This window comes from Lepidochelys olivacea, assembly GCF_965140295.1.
Source record: "Lepidochelys olivacea isolate rLepOli2 genome assembly, chromosome: 14".
Lineage (NCBI taxonomy): Eukaryota > Metazoa > Chordata > Testudines > Cheloniidae > Lepidochelys > Lepidochelys olivacea.
Window position 1 is genome coordinate 11,151,702 of NC_140424.1, and position 22,983 is coordinate 11,174,684.

The window sequence follows — 22,983 nt, forward strand, 5'->3', positions numbered from 1 at the left end:
ACAGATGTGGCAGAACAACAAGATAAAGTGGCAGTATAACTGGCATCCCAAGCGCAGACACTGCTGCAGATCCACCCACTTGCTTCAAGCAGAGAGAGGAAAAATGTAGAATTTAAAAAGAACTTTACACGTCGGGCACCTGTTTCCTGCCCCCACTGCCACCTTTTGTTTTATTTCAGTTTGAATAATAATTAAAACATTTTAGGCAACTGGGCACATAATTCGAATTAAAACCAAACCCCAACCCCAGAAGCATTAAATAACAACATTCCATTCTTTCATCACTCGCTCTTAGAGTGTTTTACAAAGGAGGGCGGTAACTATTATCCTCATTTTACAGATGGGGAAACTGATGCACAAAGAGGTTAAATGACTTGACCAAAATCATCCATCACGTCAGTGGCAAAGCCAGGAAACCGCTGTCGCCAAAGTCCCGTTACCCACTGCTCTAATGCTAGTCCATACTGCCCCCCTCCAATAAATAATGAAAGGATGTTTGCTAGCCTGCCACTCCAAGAAAAATATTAGTGTGGAAAAGAGCTTTGAGAAAGATACCGGCAGCCTTCTATCTAACACGGGTCTTTTGCAGCATGCCCAGGAGGTCACCAAATCTGACCTATTTTGGACTAAAGTGGGTGGAGCAAGTTCTAGCATTCAGGAGCCCTCACAGAGAATATGCTGCCCGCCACCTCCTCTTTTATAATTGGAGGAGTCAGCTCTAATGCCTCTGCTGACCACAACTATTCCTCACTTACAAACTGCCAGTCATATGGCTAACGTTCGGAATGCACGTGGGCCAGATGGTTGGGGACTAAAGCTGGTCATCAATTTTCTGATTAAACATTTTTCACTGGAAAATGCGGATTCACTAGCTCTCTCTCTCCCTCTCCCCCCCGACTGTTCAAAAAGGATGATATTGAGAAAGAGACTGACTCGTATTGTCCAGGACTTAGAGCACCTTCCTGGGATGTAGGAGACTCAGATAATCTCTGTGGCTGTTATAGGCTCTCCCACACTTTCTTTGTCTCGTACCATTTTAAAGCACGTTGTGGGAGGAGTCTAACTGACCCCTTCCCTCAACTCTTCAGAATTTTGCATTTGGTGCTACCTCTTTTAAAGAAGCTGGTTAGAACATTTTAAAAACAGTCTGTTTGAAGATTACTGGAGGCAGAAATGAATTTTTACAACATAAGGGACCATTCTTTGATTTTTTTCCTCCCTATGTCTTCAAAGAAAAGAACGGGGAAAAAAATCAAATATGGAAACATTCTCATTTTGCCTAAGAAAAATCAAACAACGAGAGGTGAAAAGTGAATAGTTTTGAGTAGAAATCTTATAACTGCACATTTGAAAATACTTACAGAGAAATCTGTAATGAAATAAGCTTCATGTTAATTCTGTCCTTGATGTAGCATGTACAGAATACTTTAAACCCAGGACACAGGAATAAGGACAGAACACTTGAAAATTATTTTTTCATTACCCTATTTGAATATATTGTGCCATAAATTAAATCAATGCATCTGGAGAGGGAAGAAAGTTGATATCAGCAGACAGGATGCTGGCCAGATCCCTCACTAGTGCTTTCTGAATTCTTGATGACAAAGACCTCGATCTTGCAAACACTTATGTAGATGCATGGCTTTGCATTCAGTCAGCCTGCACACAGAATCATAGAAATGTAGGGTTCGAAAGGACCTCAAGAAGTCACCAAAACCAGCCCCCTGCATTGAGGGAGGACAAAGTCAACCTACACTATTCCTGACAGATGTTTGTCCAACCTGCTCTTAAAAAGCTGTGACTATGCATAAACTCTTGCAGGACCAAAGTGGAAATCTATTTATTTTCAGTGAAAAGCATGTCTAGTTTTAAATAGCTCCACGTTTTAAAAATTATCATTTCTATACCACTACAGTGTGCATTGAAGTTTACAGTCAGACAAATAAAACGACATGGGGCTTGCCAGAAGGATTTTATAATTTGTTTTGCTCAAGAACATGTCAAAATGACATCTGCGTTGGCAAGCAGGTGTTAGGAAAGGGGGCGATGCTGGAAGAATACCGTGGGAGGGGAATATTGCTCCTGCAAGAAAACAGTTTTCCACACACAGAAGCTCCAACGCTGCAGGGGAACCAGCATAATACAAATAATATTACCAACAACAAAAACACGTATGCGATTAGAAATATGTGCATGCGTTTTCAGGACTGTGCTCATGTCTCTATCCACACCCACCCACCCAAGTCATGCTTCCCTAGTTAAAGGTAGGAGTAACTCTACTGACATAAGACTAAGGTACGTCTACACAGAAAGCAGAGGTGTACTGCAACATGTGTAGACATAACTGAGTTAGCTTTGATCTAGCTAGTTAAAAAAATAAATAGCTGTGGCAGCACAGACCAGCTGCTCACGCGCATACCCAGTGTCCCCGGCAGGCTACTGGAGCCCATGCTGCCATGTCTTCACTGCTATTGTTATTCAAGCTGGTTTGATCAAAGCTAGCCTGTGTAAGTCTATGCAGCTGCACCTCTGATAGATACACCCATGGTGTTATCTGGGTGCGGAAGTGGTATGTAACGGAGTTCTTGTAACTGAGCCCTTTCCCCCGGGCAGATAACTGTACATGCTTACAGAGTCTTAAACTCAGTAGGAATATAAAAGACCACTTACATGTGGAAACTTACTTGTATATGTAAATGTTTGCACAATTGGGGCCTAGATGAGTGCATATAAATCATGTATATATTCTTATATGTGCATGTTCCTTTGGCCAAATGCTGTGTATCTTGGAGATTGCTATGGTAAGTTCTTTTCTTTTCTTTGACTGAACAGAAGAGATAGTAACATCAAATCTCCTGGGCATGGTCATTCCCTGGTTAGAGTGGCTTCTGGGCAGCTATAAATTTATGCCCTAGCCTTTTAGCATAACATGTCAGCTGCACATTCCCACACCAGGATGTTCTGTATGAGAAGAATTTGCCTTTTAGTCTGCTGATAGGAAGGCAAATTCCTCTCATAGAATAGCAACCACTGCCTTTCCTCAGTCCCTGTTGGAGCATTTTTGGACCATTGAATTCTCAGCCTCAGATTCTGTAGTCATTCTCCCAGGCCACCCACATCCTCCTCCTCCACATCAGCTTATTTAAAGTAAGCATGGGGCATAGAAGGTTCCTGTATAGGTTCTCTGCCCATTGCACCCTCCCTGCAACCAATCCAAAGGAATTAAGTGATGTAGAGCAGCGGTTCTCAACCAGGGGTCCATAGGAGGCTGCGAGCAGGTTTCAGGGGGTCCGACAAGCAGGGCCAGTATTAGATTAGCTGAGGCCAAGGGCAGAAAGCCGTAGTCCTGCCATGAGGGGCTGAAGCCTGGGGCCCCGAGCCCTGCCACCTGGGGCTGAAGCTAAAGCCTGAGCAACTTAGCTTTGTGGGATCCCATGGCATAGGGCTCTGGGCAATTGCCCTGCTTGCAACTGCCTAACACGAGCCCAGGCTTTTATATGCAGAAAAACCATTGTTGGGGCACAGGGGGGCCGTGGAGTTTTTAGAATGTGGGGGGGGGGGCGGGGGCTCAGAAAGGAAAAGGTTGAGACCCCCTGATGTACAGGGCCTAACCCTTATGCTCTGCAGCAACTTTTCTTATACAGTTCTGAGGGGCATTGTGGGCAACTAGAGTGAATTATAGGTTAGAATGAAGAACCAGAAGTTGGAAAGGTCAGTTACTTATTGTAATAAACTGCAGAGGCCAGCAACTGACAACGCCTTTGTCGTAGGCCTTAAATCAGATGTGTGCTCATCAACTCCAGCAGGGATTCTGTTAACTGACAAGACACCAAAATTCTGTAGCAACCTTTTCCAGCTGCTAAAGAAATCTCCTCTGCAAAAGATGTAGGAGTTACATGCCCTGTTTGTACAATATGACCTCAGGCAAATCCTTCATCTCCTCAATACCTTGTGTATGGAAGCTGGGTAACTATACAACCCTATTAACCCTACGAAGAAGCTGAGATGAATGTCCTCACTGAAATAAATTATATTAACATATAATGAGGAATAGTCCTAAACTTCATGTCATTTTGTCATGTCATCTTGTTAGTCCTGTCACAATACAGCACAATCCACTAGATGACACTCCTTGGTCCTGCTTTGAGCAGGGGGTTGGACTAGATGACCTCCTGAGGTCCCTTCCAATCCTGATATTCTATGATTCTATGATAAGTCCCTTTCAACCCATAGGATTCTAGCAGGAACCTATCTGCCCACAAGTGGTTAGCTTAACATTTGACTGAGAGCATTTCATCAGAGAAGGTTCATCCCCACTTACGGTGCCAGGAGGACACTGTATCTTGAACCTTCACTCAGTCTCTCTGTGATAACACTTCCAGGTGACAGGCCCATCCTCTGAACTTCTCCCACCGTTCACCCCACTTTCAGACTGGATCACCAGATTCCCCCATTTACCAGAACCATATTATCTTTAGCTGGTCCCACTGGGTTTGGTCTCAGTTATATATTTCTCTCTGGGAGATATGAACAATGTCAGAGAATACCTTATTCAAAATTGATACAAACAATGTTCAAACTAATCTAAGAAATTCCAGAAGGCTTCTGCTTTCTGTCATCCTGAAAGTAGCTAATATAAGGCATCCTTGACCATAAAACTGTTTATGATCCCCAAGAGTGTTTATATAAGCTTTAAAAGGCAGCTTTTTCCTGACTTGACTTTATTTCCTTTTGTGCTATGTTTAAAAGATGCATTGGTTATTGAAATTTGTGCTTTGTACAAAATATGTAATAGAAGTCTAATTACTATAACAAATCAGATTGTAACTTTAAGGAGATTGGGTCAAGAGAAGAGACAAACAAACTAAAAGATTGTCTTATCTCAACCAATTTGATATAGATATAATCCTTTTTTTTCCCCCTTGAGATATTTTGTAAAGAAAAAAATGTTTTAGAAAAGATCTGGTCCTCTAAAAGTATGTGAAGATATACTTAATGCAGGATACCTCAAAGGGGTATGCAGGGATGTGGTATCAGAATAACAAATCTAGGTTGTAAAGTGGGCCTCTACCAGCCCCACCTTTGCAAGACAAATCTCTGTTTGGGTTCTTAAAAACTTTAACGAAAAACATGTGTAGTTGGGAAATATTTTGTAGAAAACCTTTGTTTATTTCTTAACCGTTGAAATGGCAAACCATTTTGAAAGGCACATTTGAAAGTATTTTGACTAAATGCAAAGTGTTAAATGTGGTTTCCTAATATCATCGCTACATATATAGTAAAATGCTTCGTGTGCCAACATGAAATAGAATGATCTTTCTCAACTGATTACTAATGTAAGAAGCCAGTTTACAATATTTATATTAATGGGGAATTAATTAATTAATGGCAGTGCTCAAGCAACTCCCGCATCAAACTGAGGAAAAAAGAAAAATCCTCTGTCCAAAAATTGTCCTGAAGAATCAACAACTTCTTTAATAACTTAAGACTCTCTTTAGGAATTATTGAATTTTAAAAAGACTTTTGAGAACTAAAAACTTCCATAAAAAGAACTGGAGTGTTTGGACTTTTTTAAAACAGCATTGAATTTTCTGTTAAATTCTAATAAAATTGAAGGACTCTCTCAGAAAATTGACTAAATAAAAGGAAAGAGTTAAAACTCTTAAAATTATCTGATGTTTTCCTGCTACAGAAGGGCAAAGGCAATTTAAAGTGTGTTGCCTATTCTTTAATTAGACCACATACTCAGGAGCTGAGAATGTTGAGAACCAACCTCCAAAGGCATGGAGCCAATGAAAGGATGACAGCAGGTAATTTGAATATAAATAAGCCTGGAATAGGCGTATGTTTCTATAATTTAATGAAAATAGGAAGGAGAAGGGTATAAATCTAGGTGCTGGAACCAGGAGTGCTGCCGCACCCCATGGCTTGAAGTGATTCTCATTATATATAGTTGGTTCAATGACTCTCAGCACCCCCACTATACACAAACTCAGAGTATAAAACTCTGAAGTGAGCACGGCTCACTCTTATTCTCTGCTGCTCTGCTCCAACACACAGCACTCATCGCATCCTATCCATCTCTATAAGCAAGCTGCCACAGACAACTAAGAATGGAGAAGACTCAAGAAGAAACCAAGCCCAAGAAAACCTCCTCAAGACATCAACATGGGTTGGCGAAAGGAAGTGAAGCAAGATAGTGCCAAGGGATTAGATTTAAAAACTCTTGTAATGACTTTACTGAGATATGGAAATACTGTTGCAATTAATAATATTAACAGTTTCGCCTGTTAACCACCAGATGGGTGGACCACGCATTCCTGGAAAGGAAACAGGGGCTAAACATTGGTAAACCAAAAAAGAAAAAGTGGGATTTAGTTGGAGTTAAGAGTCTCAATATTTGCTAAGGGCCTGTGTCAAGACGCTCCTTAAAAGGCATTTGCTAAATAACTGATTTTAGTATCTTCTATGATTTCATGGGACTTATGATTTCTTATCCACCTATAAACTATCTGGTTAATAACAAGCAAAATTATTTTGCCCATCTACAAACAGTTAAGTATCTATGAGATACAAAGACTGGACTCATCATAATATTGGGAAATAAGACCTTAGTTTCAACTGACCAAGAAAAAAAAAAGCCCCACTGAACGTGGGCTTACTCACAAATGTGTAATCTCTATTCAAAGTTCCCCACAGAAAGGCACAGCAAAGAGATTGTAATGGAAGCAACCAATTGTGTTCTGTTATTTGTGTTTTGTTTAATGGTCTCTTTTCCTTTATTTAATAATAAAATAGCCATGATCAACAAGTGTGATTATTTTGCTTAGTTTCCATTATGTCATCGCCTACAAGACGTAAAAGACCCCCTGTGATTAAAACAGTGGGAGTCACTGAATGATCAGTAAGAGATGACCTTTGGTAGCCTAATTCTTGTTTCTCTACACTAAACAGTATTAGTAATTTTAAAAATAAAATTGCTTGGTGTCTATCAATTAAAAATGACCCCTTTCTACTCAACACCTTCAGATTCTGGGTGAAGCCCAGATAGGGAGTGACAAGCATGAAGACGTATATTAACTGAACTCTCCTTAAATCACAAAACTGTCAAAATGTGGGTCTCTTATTTATTGGAATGGATCCACGTGACATGAATTATAAAGGTGGCAAAGTGCTCCCCACAGTAGGTGGAGCTATGCCATATAACACTGACAGGTATGACTCAATGATAAATTACAACTCGGACAGAATATTGAAACTAAATTAAAACACTCCAGCTAATCAAAACTGCTCCCTTCCCTCCTTGTATTAATATCTTGCACCTGCACAGTATCTTCCATCAGAGGATTTTAAAGATTTTACAAAGCTCTGTGAGGTAGATAAATATTTGTTTACTCCATTTCACTGATGGGGAAACCAAGGTATGAAGAAGTTAAGTGACCTTCCCAGCATCACCCAGCAAGTCAGTAGAAGAACTTAGGAGTCCTGGCTTCCTGCCCCTGGTCACTTCCTTTTGTGGTTTATGATTTCATTAGAGCCTTGAATTCAATCAAGGCCCATGTACAAATCTAAATGCAACACAGAGTATTCGAGATTTATTGTGTCATAATAAACACAATGTTAGCATCATTAGTTTTTATATTGGGTGTACATATTTGGAATATAAAAGAACTTGCTTTAAAAAGAAATTGATTCCTGGAGAATGTATTTATTGCAAAAATAAAAATTAAGATATTACAAAGAGAGAGACCAAGGTCTCATTTTCAATTCTAGGATTAAAAAGGCAGCAGTGAACAAACAAGGTAAATATAAAGTATAATAACAAAATGGGGGAGAGGAGGAAGCCACAATAGAACATAAAATACAAAACTCTGAATAGCTAAAATTATAAAGATAGTTTCTCATTAATTATGAAACACTGTATAATAAACCAACAGTCTAACCTTAAAAGATCATATATAAGAAGCCATTTTAATTCTTCTGAGATAAGCTGTATGTGCTCTATCAGTGAAGATAGCATAAACCAGGCTAGATAAAGCTCAGGTAAGTAGTCAGTAGGGACAATGCTGTTTTTGCAAAAGATGACTTGACAGATTTCCCCCTCTGCCAACTCAATATCTTTTAGGCTCTGGAGTTGCACTAGGTATTAATCTCATTTTAAGGGACCAACCTATTGAGCCAGATACTGATCATAGCTATAGCTGAGACTTGTCTATGCTGGAAAAGTACATGATGTTAGAACATGTGCTACCATGATGTTTGACTTAGCACTTAGTGCAAAGTCTGTTGTGTTTAACATCATGACAACAGTCCTTGTCTACGCATAGAGTTTAACACTGTGTTAGTTGACAGATATTCTACATTCTACATACTCTAATTTTCCAGTGTATACAAGTGCAATCCAGAGTGACTCCACTAATTTCAATTGGACACCAAAAGCTGATTTCAGTACCATTTCTGAGATGAGGGTCTGGCCTTATGAGACTAACCTCTGGAGCGATCGATCCAGCGGGGGGGTCTAGAGAAGACGTGATAAATTGACCACCGAGCGCTCTCCCGTTGACTCCGGTACTCCACCGGAGCGAGAAGCGTAGGCAGAGTCGACAGGGGAGTGTCAGCAGTCGACCTACCGCGGTGAAGACACCGCGGTAAGTAGCTCTAAGTACGTCGACTTCAGCTACGCTATTTTCATAGCTGAAGTTGCGTAACTTATACTGACTTAGCTCGCCCCCACGCAGTGTAGACCAGGCCTAAATTACAATGCAGTTTGGTCGTAGTGCAATGCTGCCGAGTCAGACTAAATTATAATATTTGAAGACATTTTAAAAAATGGTAATATATACAGACATGAAAAGACAATGATTCACTCTATTCACATTTTTATATGCTCACCCCTGTAGATGGGACTTTTCTATCCCAGATAGGACTTGAACCCACAATTCCCTGGTTTAGGAGGCCAGTGCAGCTGCAGCTGTTTTTAAAAAATAAAGTGACAAGTGAATTTTCACTTGCAACTTCCACTCATTTTGTCTCTTCATAGGAATCACTCCTCCAACCAACGAGAGACCCAGGTCAGCTCATTTAAGGGCTTCAATTTATATTGGAAGCCAATAAAGTTTTAGCTCTTGCACTAGCTCATAAATTCAGTTTTTAGCATGCACTCCTTGGGACAGTGCAACCACCCCATGAAATCATGCAGGGCTGGAGGGTGCCATTTTGGGGTATCACAAGAATTTCTAATTCTATTATAGTGTGTGGGTGGGAGAAAAGGGGATAATTTAGAAGGAGTTTTAGTTCTTTCTTTATACTGTCATTCAAATGATTACGATCCTTGTTGCTTTTCCCCTGTTGCCTACCCAGTTTCCACAGTAGTGGTTAAAGGTTTCACAACTTCAGCTAATAAAGACAAGCAATGCATTACCCATGCAAAGCTCAGTTCTATTTTGCTGCCGTTTCCCCCTTACCTGACCTCACACTCTAGCCACTGCGTATAACTAGGTTGGGAAGGATTAGATTTTGATCTGTAAATGTTGGTAAACATAAATTTCACTGTACACAGAAAACAACAAAGAAAATATTTCCAACAATATTTGAAATTTACAGATAGGCAAAAGAAAGAAAAAAATGCTGCTTGAAAACGTATTGAAGTTTGATTAAAGGATATTTACTTCCTATACTTTGACATGTCATGTTGAGAATTTGTGTTCCACTGATTAAAAAAGCTTTACCTCTTTGAATCTCAGTGTCTGCTGTCACTAAATAATTATTGTCTGACACTCCACCCCATTCGTAATACTCCACAACTATGAACATTTAATTATATAAAATTTTTTAAAAAATGCTTAAACCCCATCATTTTGTGCAACTGTGAAAATTTAAAATAACAACAATCTAAACAAATATTTAAAAGTGCACATCTATATTATCTTTCAAAAAATAATGAATTTTGCTAAGCCTAGATATAACTGATGCATTTATGAATTACTGAAATATTTTAAGTACCTCCTTCTTCCCTATAACTCTTTATTTTTGCCCCTTTAAGGGTGCTTATCTACCTTTCCAGGACCAGGATAGAGTTCCAGAAGATTTTTCTCGAGATAAGTATATCCTGGTGGCACCTTGGAGACAAGATTGCATACGCGCTGAAGTTTTGAAAGTGTTTTAGAAATATAGGGCAACATCCCACTCTGAGTTAGATGGTTGCCACTCAGTGGTAATTAACTGCATTGCACTGATGGAACCAAGCAAAATATGGACCACAAATCCATATTTTTATGGATTATACATGTAATCTTAATATATCATAATATAAATTAAAGTAATATTTTTCTGCAAAAAGAAAAGGAGTACTTGTGGCACCTTAGAGACTAACAAATTTATTTGAGCATAAGTTTCCGTGAGCTACAGCTCACTTCATTGGATGCATTCAGTGGAAAATACATCTCATTCATTTCACTAACAACAATGTATCCACTCTTTAAAATGTGCCTGAGTTCAAAACACCCATCACCTAACCCTCAGAACATTAATATTGAATACCTGAAAACGTAACATCCAATAATGTCTGAGATATAGTCAAGCCTTAAATCATCATCATCTTATTGACCCAGTCCTGCTTATTCAAGGCAATAAGGGTTTTGCCAATTACTTCAATGGGAGCATGTTCAGCGGAGTTGCTTGAGTTTAGTTTAGGACACATTCATGGACTCTGTTAATACATGGGTCAACTTCATGATACCCTTATACTTCCACTTAGACACATACAGTGGGATTTAGCCAGTGCTTAAAATGCCACTTCATATATTTCTCTACCCTCTCTGAATTTTAAATTGCAACATCAATTAGAGTAAGATCACAAAAATTTTGGTCCAATTATTAAAGAACAAATATTTCTTTAGTCTGTATAGTGAAGGTCCCACAATCCAGTGGATAAAAATATTCAGGAATAAAACACCACTATCTTAACAATGTATGTGGAACTAACTTTCACAGTGGACTCTGCTAGCAGGAATTTTTATTTAATTTAGCAGGAATTTTTATTTGAAGAGATCTATAGCAATACCTTCCATTTGACATTAATGGCTCTGAAAGACACAAATTTATGGGAAAGATCTGAGAAATTTTGCCAACAATTTTACTGCTACATATAACGAATGTAAATCTGTGCCCAAATCAAAATGATCTACACCCTTAAGGAGGTAATAAATGGAGTCAGATAGGCTTGATGTATTAATCCATCTGAAACAGCACAAATCACATAACTCAGTATTAGCACATTTTATTGGAAACTGCACAAGTCCAAATTGTTGGTAATTTCTGATTCGTAATTTAAAAGCACATGATTTAACTCAATATAAAGGAAGAAATTAAAAGTAAATTTGTCCTTTCCTCTCCTAATAAAATACTACTTGGAGGTGCAATAAAAAACATACTTGGCTTCGATTTTATTACATACTACATTTGGAAACTGAATACACTTTGGTCTCTGTTAATAAAATCTTACATGCATGTTAGCTAATAAAGAAACATCTGGTGCCAAGTTTTGTCACTCAGATGAGTTTATCAATTTTCATTTGCAGTTGCAAACTGCTGGAGCCAGTTAAGACACTGAGGAAAACACTTGTCCCCTTTCAAAGACTGCCGCTGCCATGCCAGGCCCATGATAGGATTTTAAATGTGGGAGTTTTCTGTAATTTTTTTATGGATTTTCGGGGCAACGCTCACCTGTGTTCTATCTATCTTGCTATTTATATGGTCCTTCCTCACAGTAGCATCTGAACACTTCCCCTTTGTCTACCATGTATTTAATTTAAACTGTAAACTCCTTGGAATGGGACCTATACATCTAACTTAATACTTATATGACCTCCCATCACCAGAGTACCTCAGTGCCTCATAAGCATTAATGATATTTTTTCTTCATAACAGCCCTGTAAGGAAGGGAGGTATTTACATTTTATGGACTGGGAACTGAGGCACAGAGAGATTAAGGGACAGATTTTTAAAGAGAATTAGGTGCCTAACTCCTATTAATTTCAGGGTGAGTGAGATACCTAAATGCAATTCAGGGCCTAAGTAATTTTCCCAGGGTCACATCGGAAATCTGTGACAGAGCCAGGAACATAACCTGTGTCTCCTCAGTTCCAGTCTTGTGGTGAAATCATTAACTATCCTTCCTCCCCATGTACTTTGGATCAGATTCTCAATCTTTGTGCAGTCATCTGGGGTGTAAAATGCTACCAGATCAGAACAGCATTAGACCCACACTTTGTACTGGTGTAAATGACTGCAGGGCAACAGAGAATTAGCCCCTGTTTGCCCTGGTTGTCTATCACTATGGGATCTAAAACAGTTATGGAGCTGCAGAAGTAATTGTCACTTGTATGTTATACAACAACAGAACCCACACAGCCTTAACAAATAAGGGAAATTAACCCTTAGGTACAAAATGCCACTCTTACTTGCCCTAATACATTCTATATTAGTAGATAATCCTTAAGGGGGGATTCTGCTAGTTTGCCTGGGTATAAATCCAGAGGAACACCATTAATTTACTGGATTTACAGATTCTGCTCTCAGTTACACTGGTATCAATCCAGAGTAACACCACTAATCTACTGGTTTTACATGGAGTTACTCCAGATTTGGACTAATGTGACTGAAAACAGACTCTGACGTTCAGTATATAAAATATTCTGACTACTGATGCCTAATAAGGAAAAATTTAGTTGTTATCTATCGCTGCCTAAAGAGTTACTCCACTATAAGAGGCTCTCCTGGAACAGAAATCCTTGGCAGTGTCACAAAATGATCTTGTCAAAATTACAGTGATGGAGGCATACCCCAAGAGTGAAAGGTGGATTTTTTTAACTCGTAAAGGTTGCTGGTTGTAATTACAGTGTGACATGACTGATCGTTACTGTGACAGATAGACCCTGAGACACCAAACCATTGAACTCTTCATCTGTCACCTGAATGAAATGTTAGTGATCCACAGACAGACCTTTCCCCCACAAGCAGATTAACACAGATTATCAAGCAACGGCTGTAAAGACTTCTGACATTTCTAATTACTCACATAAGTATCAGAGGCCTGAAAAATGTAACAGTCAGCCATGTGGAATGGAGAAGATAGAGGACAAAAAGTCATATGTTCTAAACAGGAAACATCTTTTGGGTTATCCTCAGATAAATCATTTCAATCTAGAAAGCAGTGTGCATGTTATTTTGGCAGCACTTGGAAACTCCAACTGATATTGGGGCCCCATAGTACTAGGTGTTGTACAAACTCACAAGAAGAGATGGTCCCTGTCCCAAAGATCATGCAATCAAAGTAGATAAGACAAAGGAAGTATCATTATCCTCATTTTGCAGATGGGAGTTAAGGCACAGAGAAATGACTTGACTCAGACAAAGCTAGTCTGTAACAGCAGCCGGAATGGCATGCTGATCTCCTGAGGACAGTGCCTTAACCAAAAGGCCAGCCTTTCTCCATCTTTAGTTTTGTCTCTGGAATGTATCTGTAGCCCCTCGCTTTTATTAGATTCACAGGCTCTAAGGCCGCCCAAAAACAACATGGCGAAGAGCTGTGGAAGCCGAGCTGAAAAACCTGGGGCACAGCTGGGGAACCACGGCAAGACTTGCCAGAAACAGACGGGAGTGGAGGAGCTTCGTCACTGCCCCAGACGCCAGAGGCGTAAAGGGAACATCATGATGATGATGAAGGCCAGAAGGGAGCATCAGATGATCTAGTCTGACCTCCTGCCAACGGTTAGCCAGACAGGTCATGCATAGCGGTTTTGCCTATTTTTTCTTTATTTTCAGAATAATGCCTGCAAATGCATTTCTAATGGCAACTTTTACAATTGCTTTTATATCTGCTCATGTTTTTGCTTGAAGTTAAAGGCTAAATTATGACTGACACAGATGGATGGCTGCTGTGTGGATTCACGCAATGTGCAGTAGCTAAACCGTAGCGGCTAGAGGTACTGTGCCTGTCCAGAAACAGGCAGGATGCCTCCAGGGCACTGGTGGGAAAAACTGACTCCAGGTTTTGCTTGTCACAGCTACATAAAGATCTGATATTCTTTGGGATGGGTATGGGATGGTAGAGAGACTTGGCAGGCCACCCACTCGAGACTCCTGATCACGTGTCTTTGGGGCTTTAGGCACCACCAGCAGTGCTAGCTGGTTCCACTTGCATTCGGGGAGTGTAAGTAGCAGGATGGTGGTTAGCTCCTGTGCAAGTGTGGTAGCGAGATCCCCTAGTCCTTCTCCCTCCCTAGGACACTGTGCTGGGGGAGTTACGATATGGGCAGTAGCTTGCAGCTACGTTAAGTAGGCAGCACCAGTACAATAATCTAGTTCAATGTTTCTTTGTGGCTTATGTCTGTTTTGATTTGCCTGAAGTGTGCTGCATTAGCAAGTGGGCAGTGATTTGTGGTGGAAAATGTATCTCCCGTGGCATTATTTTCTCTCTCTCTGCAGCTTTGTTACATTACGAATTGTGAAGGGAAGCCTGAACGCCAAACCCAGTCCTTATATTCAGGCAGAATTCCAGCTGAGTACAGACTGCAGGATTTGACTCTAGGAGCCAGATCCTCCTCTGGCGAAAACTGGCATAGCTCCGCTGACCTCAATGGAGCTATAACAATGAACTCCAGCTGAGGATCCGGCCATGTATCATGTCACCTCTGTGTAAGCAGAACACCCTCTCAAAGTCAGTGGGAAGTTCTGCCAAAAAACTGATGACATGGTATGACCTCTGAGCTTTTAAAGCCTGTTTCAGAGGCACAGGGCCCATTCCTACAGGACTTATTCAGGCTCAACTCCAACTGAATGGAGCGGTAGTTCTGCCCAAGTAAGGTCTGCAAGATCAGGTCTGCAGAGACTATAACATCCTCGTAAGGAGCTTTTATATATATCCCAATTCAACAAACACGACTGGATGTAATGCTCTCCAGGAGTCCGACTGCTGGAAGGGTGTAGGGGTACTGTCAAACTCCATCTGCAACCCAAGCTCCACCTACTCATGACACACCAACTATGAGATGCCACTGTAGAGAATTTCATAAGATGGCTGGCCCATATCATCCTTGCACACTTTTGGGGGATCCCCACAACACCATTCATCTGCATGTTGTTTAGATTGTAAGCTCTTTGGAGATTGAAGCCCAAACATTTGGTGCAATGTAAAATTATAATGCCTGGCATCTAGCCCCTAGCATAACCTGAAATGCTGCTTCAGAGAGCAGCAAAAGAATAAACAAACCCCTTAGCAATACATCTAGCCAACTGTACAATGCTTTACATGGAGAACAACATCTTTCCTGGGATCAGTGGCAAATCATTTTGTGCCCTGAAGCATGAGATTTGTTTGCCCTTATCTTAACATGCACAATGCTAGTTTTGTTTTTGGCAATAAAATTGCACATTTCCTTTATAAATTCAGCTCTTTGGATCCCCCTGAAGAAACTTGTGGCATAACTTGATGAAATCAAAACTAGAGGAATGAAACAGTGATGGGAATTACTTATGATTTCTATCAAAATATCTCAACAACTGTAACGTTCAGACACAAATCTAGACACTGTTCCAGAACAATTTTTTGTCATTAACTCTGGTATGTGCTCCATTATCCGGCCAACACTTCATATAAGTTTTATTAATTAGTTCCCCTTGAAATGGAACATTTAGATGCATCACTGAAATTCCATATATGAAAGAATGCTTAAGACATTGGTTCACTCCAATTAATGAGATTTAGTGCCAGAACATGAGACATGCTGGATTTTTTCCTCTTGCATTTAAGACTACTTGATTATTTCTAGAGACACTTTGTCTAGAATCACAAGACACTTAAGAGGAATTAGTCTTCCTTAATGGAAGGTCAGCCAGTGATTAGAGCTAAGGACTGAGTCATTCGTGTAGCCCCTCCTGAGGTGGGACACAAGCCTTCTCCTCTGGTGTTTGTTACTTGGAGTGGCTTCTCTCTTCTCCTCGGAGGGGGTGGCGTCCTGTTTTCTTTGTTGCTATGTCTAGTGCCTCCACCCAAGGTGAACCCCTTATTGGGCCTGAGACACATGGAATGCAGTCCCCTGGGAAAATGGCTAATACTGTCACTCTTAACAAGGCATGTATCCCAGAGAGAGCAACATACATTAATCCAAATGCCAATAAATGAAATACCACAGTGCATTTATTGGGGACAGGAAAAAAAGGCTCTAGGGAATGAAAGGCTTAAGAGCAACTAAAAGGCTAGAACATCATCAGTATAACAAATTCTCCAGCTACCAACATTCACAATCCTATCCAAGACCCCAGCTCTCTCCCCGACTCCTTCCCAGGCAGAATGGAATGCTGGGATAAGCCCAGAGATGGGTGTAGCAGCACTGCAGACATTGGCTGATTTAAGGAAAAGACAAGGGGACGACTTACTATGATACAGAATTATTATTATACCTAAACAGAATAGGGAAGTTCTGTTTGCACACTAGCATTAGGGTTTTCACCTAATAGATTATTTAGGTGACAGGTTTATTTGGCAGGGAAGGGAAGAGAAGGGAGGATACGCATATACTGAGAACATTCTCCCAGATATTTGACCTGAACTTGCTCTCCTTACTCAGATAAGATTCCCATTCACTTCAGTGCTCTTAATCAGGCATTGTCTTGATTTACAAAACCACAGCAGGCCAAATTCATCCCTCCTATAAACCTTTATGGAAGAGCACTATAGAATGTAATAGGGATTAAAGACTATTTAAATCCTATTACCTTCAGTCGGCTATGGATCAGGCCCCAAACTAATAGGTTCTACCAGTACTGTTCTAAAAACCTATAGAAACTTCATCAGGGACAGGACTTTTCCAGAAGTGTTTCCTTTAATAGGCTTACACTGGAGATTAATTTTGACAGATTTAATCCCATCTGACATGCTCTTCTTCTGCCATGGAAGATGGAGGGCAGGAAGGGCAAGAGATGCTGCTTGTGGATATTAAAGCTCTTCTTTGGGGGGCTGTCTGGTGAGAATGAAAAATCTTCTGAGGAGAATGAATATCGATGATTCTCAGCTAATACATCTGTAAAAATTGACAAGTACTGTAGTTGCTGCAGGGCACAATAAATATCCCTCATGTTTACTGTCAGATGAGACTGCAGGATACTAAATAATGTGGTCATATTAACACAACTCAGTTTTTCTACCCCTCTCATGCTTGTTGATCTACAGTGGTGGCATGCGTCCATTCCATGCCCTACATGAAGTCTTGTAAGACCGGTTGAGGTTCTAGAGGGCATTATTTCCTTGAGAAACAGTGATTATAGCTATGGCAACACAGCAAAATAAAATAAAATAGATCAACTGAGGTAATGTAGAGGTGGTTGCAGTTTTCACCATGATTTGTGTGTATTCACTTGAAGTTTTAAGTAAATATCTGGCCAATCCTGGGCTGCTTTCATGACTGACTTCTGCTAGTGTTCAAGCAAGAGAGTGGAAGAAAGCAAATTTCATAGTTGCATTATTATTAAAACCCTCAATGAAGATTAAGGGCTCATTCTGCTGGCACGACACAAAACTTACATAAAGGAAGAGACAGCCTTTCCACTGAAGAGCCATCTAAAAAGAGAAGATAGGCAAATGGTGGAAAAGGATGTCTTGTGATCCTCATTTTTACAGATAGGCACAAGGAGATTAAGTGACTTGCCCAAGAACACATAGGCAGACTGTGGAAGAGCTGTGAATTGAACCCAAATCTCCTAAATCCCAGTCTAATGCCTTACCCACAACACCATCCCTCCTACATGAGTAGCTAGAGTTACTGGAGGATTAAAGGTGGAGATAACCATGTTATAGTATGCACACGTGCTCCTAGGGAGCCCAGAGATTTTAAACATGAAGCTTAGATGGCCAGGCAATTGCATCTGGGATGAGAGAGATTTAAGGAAGTTATCTGAAGAAGAAATGGGGAGGCAAGCACGTTTGTTGGAATGAAATGTTTGAATTATATCCCAGTATGCATCCGGTAACCATGTTAGAGTATGCACACATGATCCTAGGGAGCCCAGAAATTTTAAACATGAAGCTTAGATGGCCAGGCAATTGCATCTGGGATGAGAGAGATTTAAGGAAGTTATCTGAAGAAGAAATGGAGAGGCAAGCACGTTTGTTGGAATGAAATGTTTGAATTATATCACAGTATGCATCCAATGAAGTGAGCTGTAGTTCACAAAAGCTTATGCTCAGATAAATTGGTTAGTCTCTAAGGTGCCACAAGTACTCCTTTTCTTTTTGCAAATACAGACTAACACGGCTATCTGATCCCAGTAGGAGTTTGTAATTGCAGAGCCGGGGTTCTCAACGGGGATTGGTGGTGGGGAATAAGTGAACAAATTAGCCCATCAGAAGCACCTCTCGTGCAGAGAAGTTCACCCCTGTGCAGAGAGACAGCACAAGGAGTTTCCAGTTTCAGGGCTTAAGTTGCTTAGAGGCCTTGTGTAACCCACTGAACAGGGTGAATTTCATACGCATAGGTGACCGTGGCACAGATAGAGCAATCTAGCGGTAGGTGACTAGTGAATAGCTTATGAAATGTTATGAAATTAAGCACCACTAGAGGCCAGTGAAAGCTAAAAAGTGTGTGGCAGATGCCAAGTAGGGCAACAATCTTACCAAATAGTATTGGATGAATAAAAATTGTTTCATGAAATTCACATAGAAAGATTCAGGAGGGAGAGAGAGAGAATGGTCAAGTTCCAGTAAGATGTGCTTTTTGTCTATAGCAGGGAAAAATTGAATTAAAAAAAAAGATTCAAGTGATAGAATGCTGAGATTTGTTACATCAAGAGTATGCTAAGCAGCTGTCTTTCAATTAATAGAAATTTGTTGCCAAGGTGATGAAAAAACCCAAATGCCACCCAACAGACAGCAGTGGCAAGTATTGCATTCAGTATTTAAAGAAAGCACGATGGGGCAACATGTTGATACACAATTGTTATGACTTCTAAAGAAAATTAATCAGATAGCAAAAGATTTGACAGCTGTTTTGCTGATTTCATTTACATCTCATCTGTAATATTTATCTAATATTTTAGGTGCATTTCCAAGATACTTTGTTAATAACACATATACCTTTCATTACAATGATAAAAATACAGCAAGGGCTATTATTTACCTCCCTAATGGCTGACCAGCTCTACCATTTTCAGTAGACAAGAGAGAGAGATACACAAAAAGCTAACTGAGCAGAACTCCCTTTTCTTGTAATACTAGATACAATTAGCTGCTGTAAAATCTCCATTTGACCTAGGTTTGTGTGTGTGTAGGCTTTATTTATGCCTTCAACAAGTCTCCATAGAGTCCATAGAAGTCTCAGTTGCAGATCTGATTTTCAAAGAATACAAAAGTTGAAACATCACGTTCAAGGAAGCGCTCATCCAGCAAAGCTAATTTTCAGCCTGCAGGTAGTCCCAGTTGCAACCGACGTGATTACGGTTAAACACATGCATAAGTCTTTGCAAAGTTTCAGATTTCTAGACTCATTTTTGCATATGTAAATCTATGACGTCAAAATAAATAAATAGCACACTAGCAATTAAATGCAGGCTTATATTATACCATTTAGACATTTAAGTGCACTGGCAAATCAAGTATTTAGGCAGGGGTGAAAGTAATATTAAATTCTTACCGGTACGGGGACCGGCTCTGGGCCCCTGGAAAGGGTGGGGCCTCGGTCAGAAGGGGCAGGGCTGGGGGTCGGCTTCCCTCAGCCAGCCCATCTGTGCTGCCTGACCCACACCGCCCGGAGCTCCAGTGGCGATTTAAAAGGGCCTAGGTTCCAGCTGCTGCCACAGTAGCAGCAGTGGCGGCCAGGAGCCCTGGGCCCTTTTAAATCGCCTGCCCTGAGGCAGCTGCCCCTTTTGCCTGCCCCGTCGGTGGCCCTGCCAGTAGGGTTCCTACCGGCAGGGCTGCCAACAGAGGGGGGCAAAAGGGGCAGCGATGTTAAAGTGTTGCCACGGCAGAGCTTTAACGTCAGCTGGGTACGGGTCGGTACCGGCTTCTTACCGGTTTGCCATACTGGCCCACTTTCATCCCTGCATGTAGGTGTCCAAGCTGTGACCAAAATAGTAAAATTCACATTGCATTGCACTGGAACACAGTATGTCATGTGCTTTTATATTTGTGCTTTATGAAATATGAGAAGTTTATTTATATGACTTGTTTAATTATGGGATTAATTAAGATCCGTACAGGTTCAAATAATCCAGGAATAGGGCCAGGTTCCAATTTCCTTATTCATGAATAGCACATTGAAGTTAAAGGAGTCATGGAGTAAAGTTCTACCCAGCATAACAAAGGGTTTTAAATACTGGCACATAGTATCTAGTCTGAAAGTACCGTACTACCGAAAGCATGACTTTCCTGCTCTAGTGACCCCCATGTTTTTGGCTGACCTACCATGTCGCATTTGAGTCATCACTATGAAGACAGTCCTGGTTCTTACTGGAACTCCTCTTTTGCGAACTCCTATATATTCACTTATTAGAAAGAAAAGGACCAACTTCTGCTGGTTAAAGAGACAACTTTTTGAGTTTACACAGAACTTTTCTGTAGGTCTCAGTTTTTTGTAATTTGGACATTAATGAGTTGTATTACTGTAGCACCTAGGAGCCTTATCATAGAGCACGACCCCACTGTGCTAGGAGCAGTACAAACACAGAACAAAAAGGGCTGCCTGAAAAAGCTTACAGTCTGACCGCAAAAAATCTCCTAACTATATTATTGCTGGTTCTGATCACATTTCTTGCATTTGTCCTGGTCCTGAAAACAGCTTACTAATAGGAGGTGTCCTAATTGAAGTTCAATGGGATTCCACAGGATGATCAGTAGTAAGTGTTTGTAGGATTAAGCTCTTGATTTGGGAGGTGGGTTGGGAATGTTGAAACCAGTGCTTTCTCCTTTGGGCAAGAGAAAGTGGATGTAAAAATATTTACTTTGTATCATAACTCTTAGAGCACCTTTCACACCCAGAGATCCTATTCCACCTGACAGACATCTTCATCCAAGTGAAACAGTGAGTCATTTAAATTTATAACAATACCCACCCTCCCATCCAGTACATTGAGTGGTTTTACAAGACATTAAAATGAACATCATAAAGATTACAAAGCTTGCCTAAGGTTCCAGAGCGAGTCAGTGGCCAAGCTGGGAAGAAGAACCCAGGAGTCCTGGGCCTGATGCTCTGCTTCATCCAATAGACAGTAAGGCTAACATCTACCCACAGATGTGTGTATTTTTTTTTAAAACAGATATAACTTTTTCAGTTAGTGTGATTTTTTAACGGTTGCCTGATTTTTTAGGGGTTTATATCATATTACGTTACATTATGTGTGTCATAGGCTTCCCAACTGATCTGATCAGAAGATAATAAGGTTCTCGTGCCAGAATCAGGAGAGACAGAGTCTTTCAAGGACCCTCGGGGTGTAGAGCAAGAAAACTCATGCTGAGGACAAAATACAGCCTTAGTGGCTTTTATTAAAATAAGTGGAAAAGTTATCCAAGCTCCAAACCACAAAATCAAAAGAAAACAATACAGTTCTGGGGGTATCATCCTCTATAAAAGCTTAGCACACTCACTCTCTTCCTTGGGCACCTGGTGGTAAGAAACAAAGAACCACCCTTGTCTCTGGCATGCTAAATGAATTCTATGCTCCAGGTTCTTCAATGCTCGAGATTGATGATGAATAATATAACTGAAAGTCAAATGCTAAGTAACTAAGAAGGAAAAGCTAAAAGCTGGAAAACCTTGAAAAAGCTGGAGAGAACTGCCTCCACATGGCAGTTTGCCCTGTTATAGAGTCTGAGCACTATACTGAATATTCATATCAGTGCCAAAACTTTCATGTCTGAATCTAATTTCCCCATAATATTGAAGAGCCCTTACTCTATAGATTAGCATATTCACACATATTAATATTCATCCATATTAGTAGCCTACTGGGGGGCATGGATCAGCGTTCACATCACACTGCGCATCAGTACCCAACCCAAGCCGGGGAAGCTAATGATCCAACCCATGGACCAAATTCGGTGATGAATCCTGGTCACGTGCCACCTGAGGCACATTATGCATATCCTAAGAATAACAACAACATATTCGTACATGTTAATAACAATTTGCTCCTTCTTGAATTGACACCTCCTCATCTATTGTTGGGAGTGGACTACATCCACCCTGATCGAATTGGCCCCGTCAGCACTGGTTCTCCACTTGTGAGGTAACTCTCTTCTCTTCATGTGTCAGTATATTTATGTCTGCATCTGTAACTTTCACTCCATGCATCTAAAGAAGTGAGTTTTTACCCATGAAAGCTTATGCTCAGATAAATCTGTTAGTCTTTGAGGTGCCACCAGACTCCTTGTTGTTTTTGTGGATACAGACTAACACAGCTACCCCCTGATTCTTGAAACTTGTTACTTCTGGCCTGAACCAGTTTCTGGTCATTACTTCCATGTTCTTGTGGTGTGCATTGTGGTTACTGTTAGGTCCCAAATTTCTTAGGTAAACATGTTCAGTTCCCACAATGTAAAAGGGTAACTGGTAGGCCATTTACCTATGCCAAAAGTCACGAACATACTTAAGCTAAATTGCTTTAGCTAAGGATATAGACCTGGAGGTTGCTTGCATTACAGCCAAACATAAGAAAATAATCAAATACAGAAATATAAGCCAAATATACTCAAACAACAAATCAGTAAATAAAGGCACAATATACTAAAGCAAGCCAGCAGTCTAACCCTATGGGCTACACTACCAAAACAGTTACACTGGTACAACCCCCCACTGTAGATGTAGTTATACCTGTATACGTTTGCTTATAGCAGTATAATTGGACCCACATTACAGGGTGTTGTACCACTGGTAGAGTTAAGCAGGACAATTTGTGTGTATAGACAAGCCCTAAGTATACCGCTCCAGAGCATTC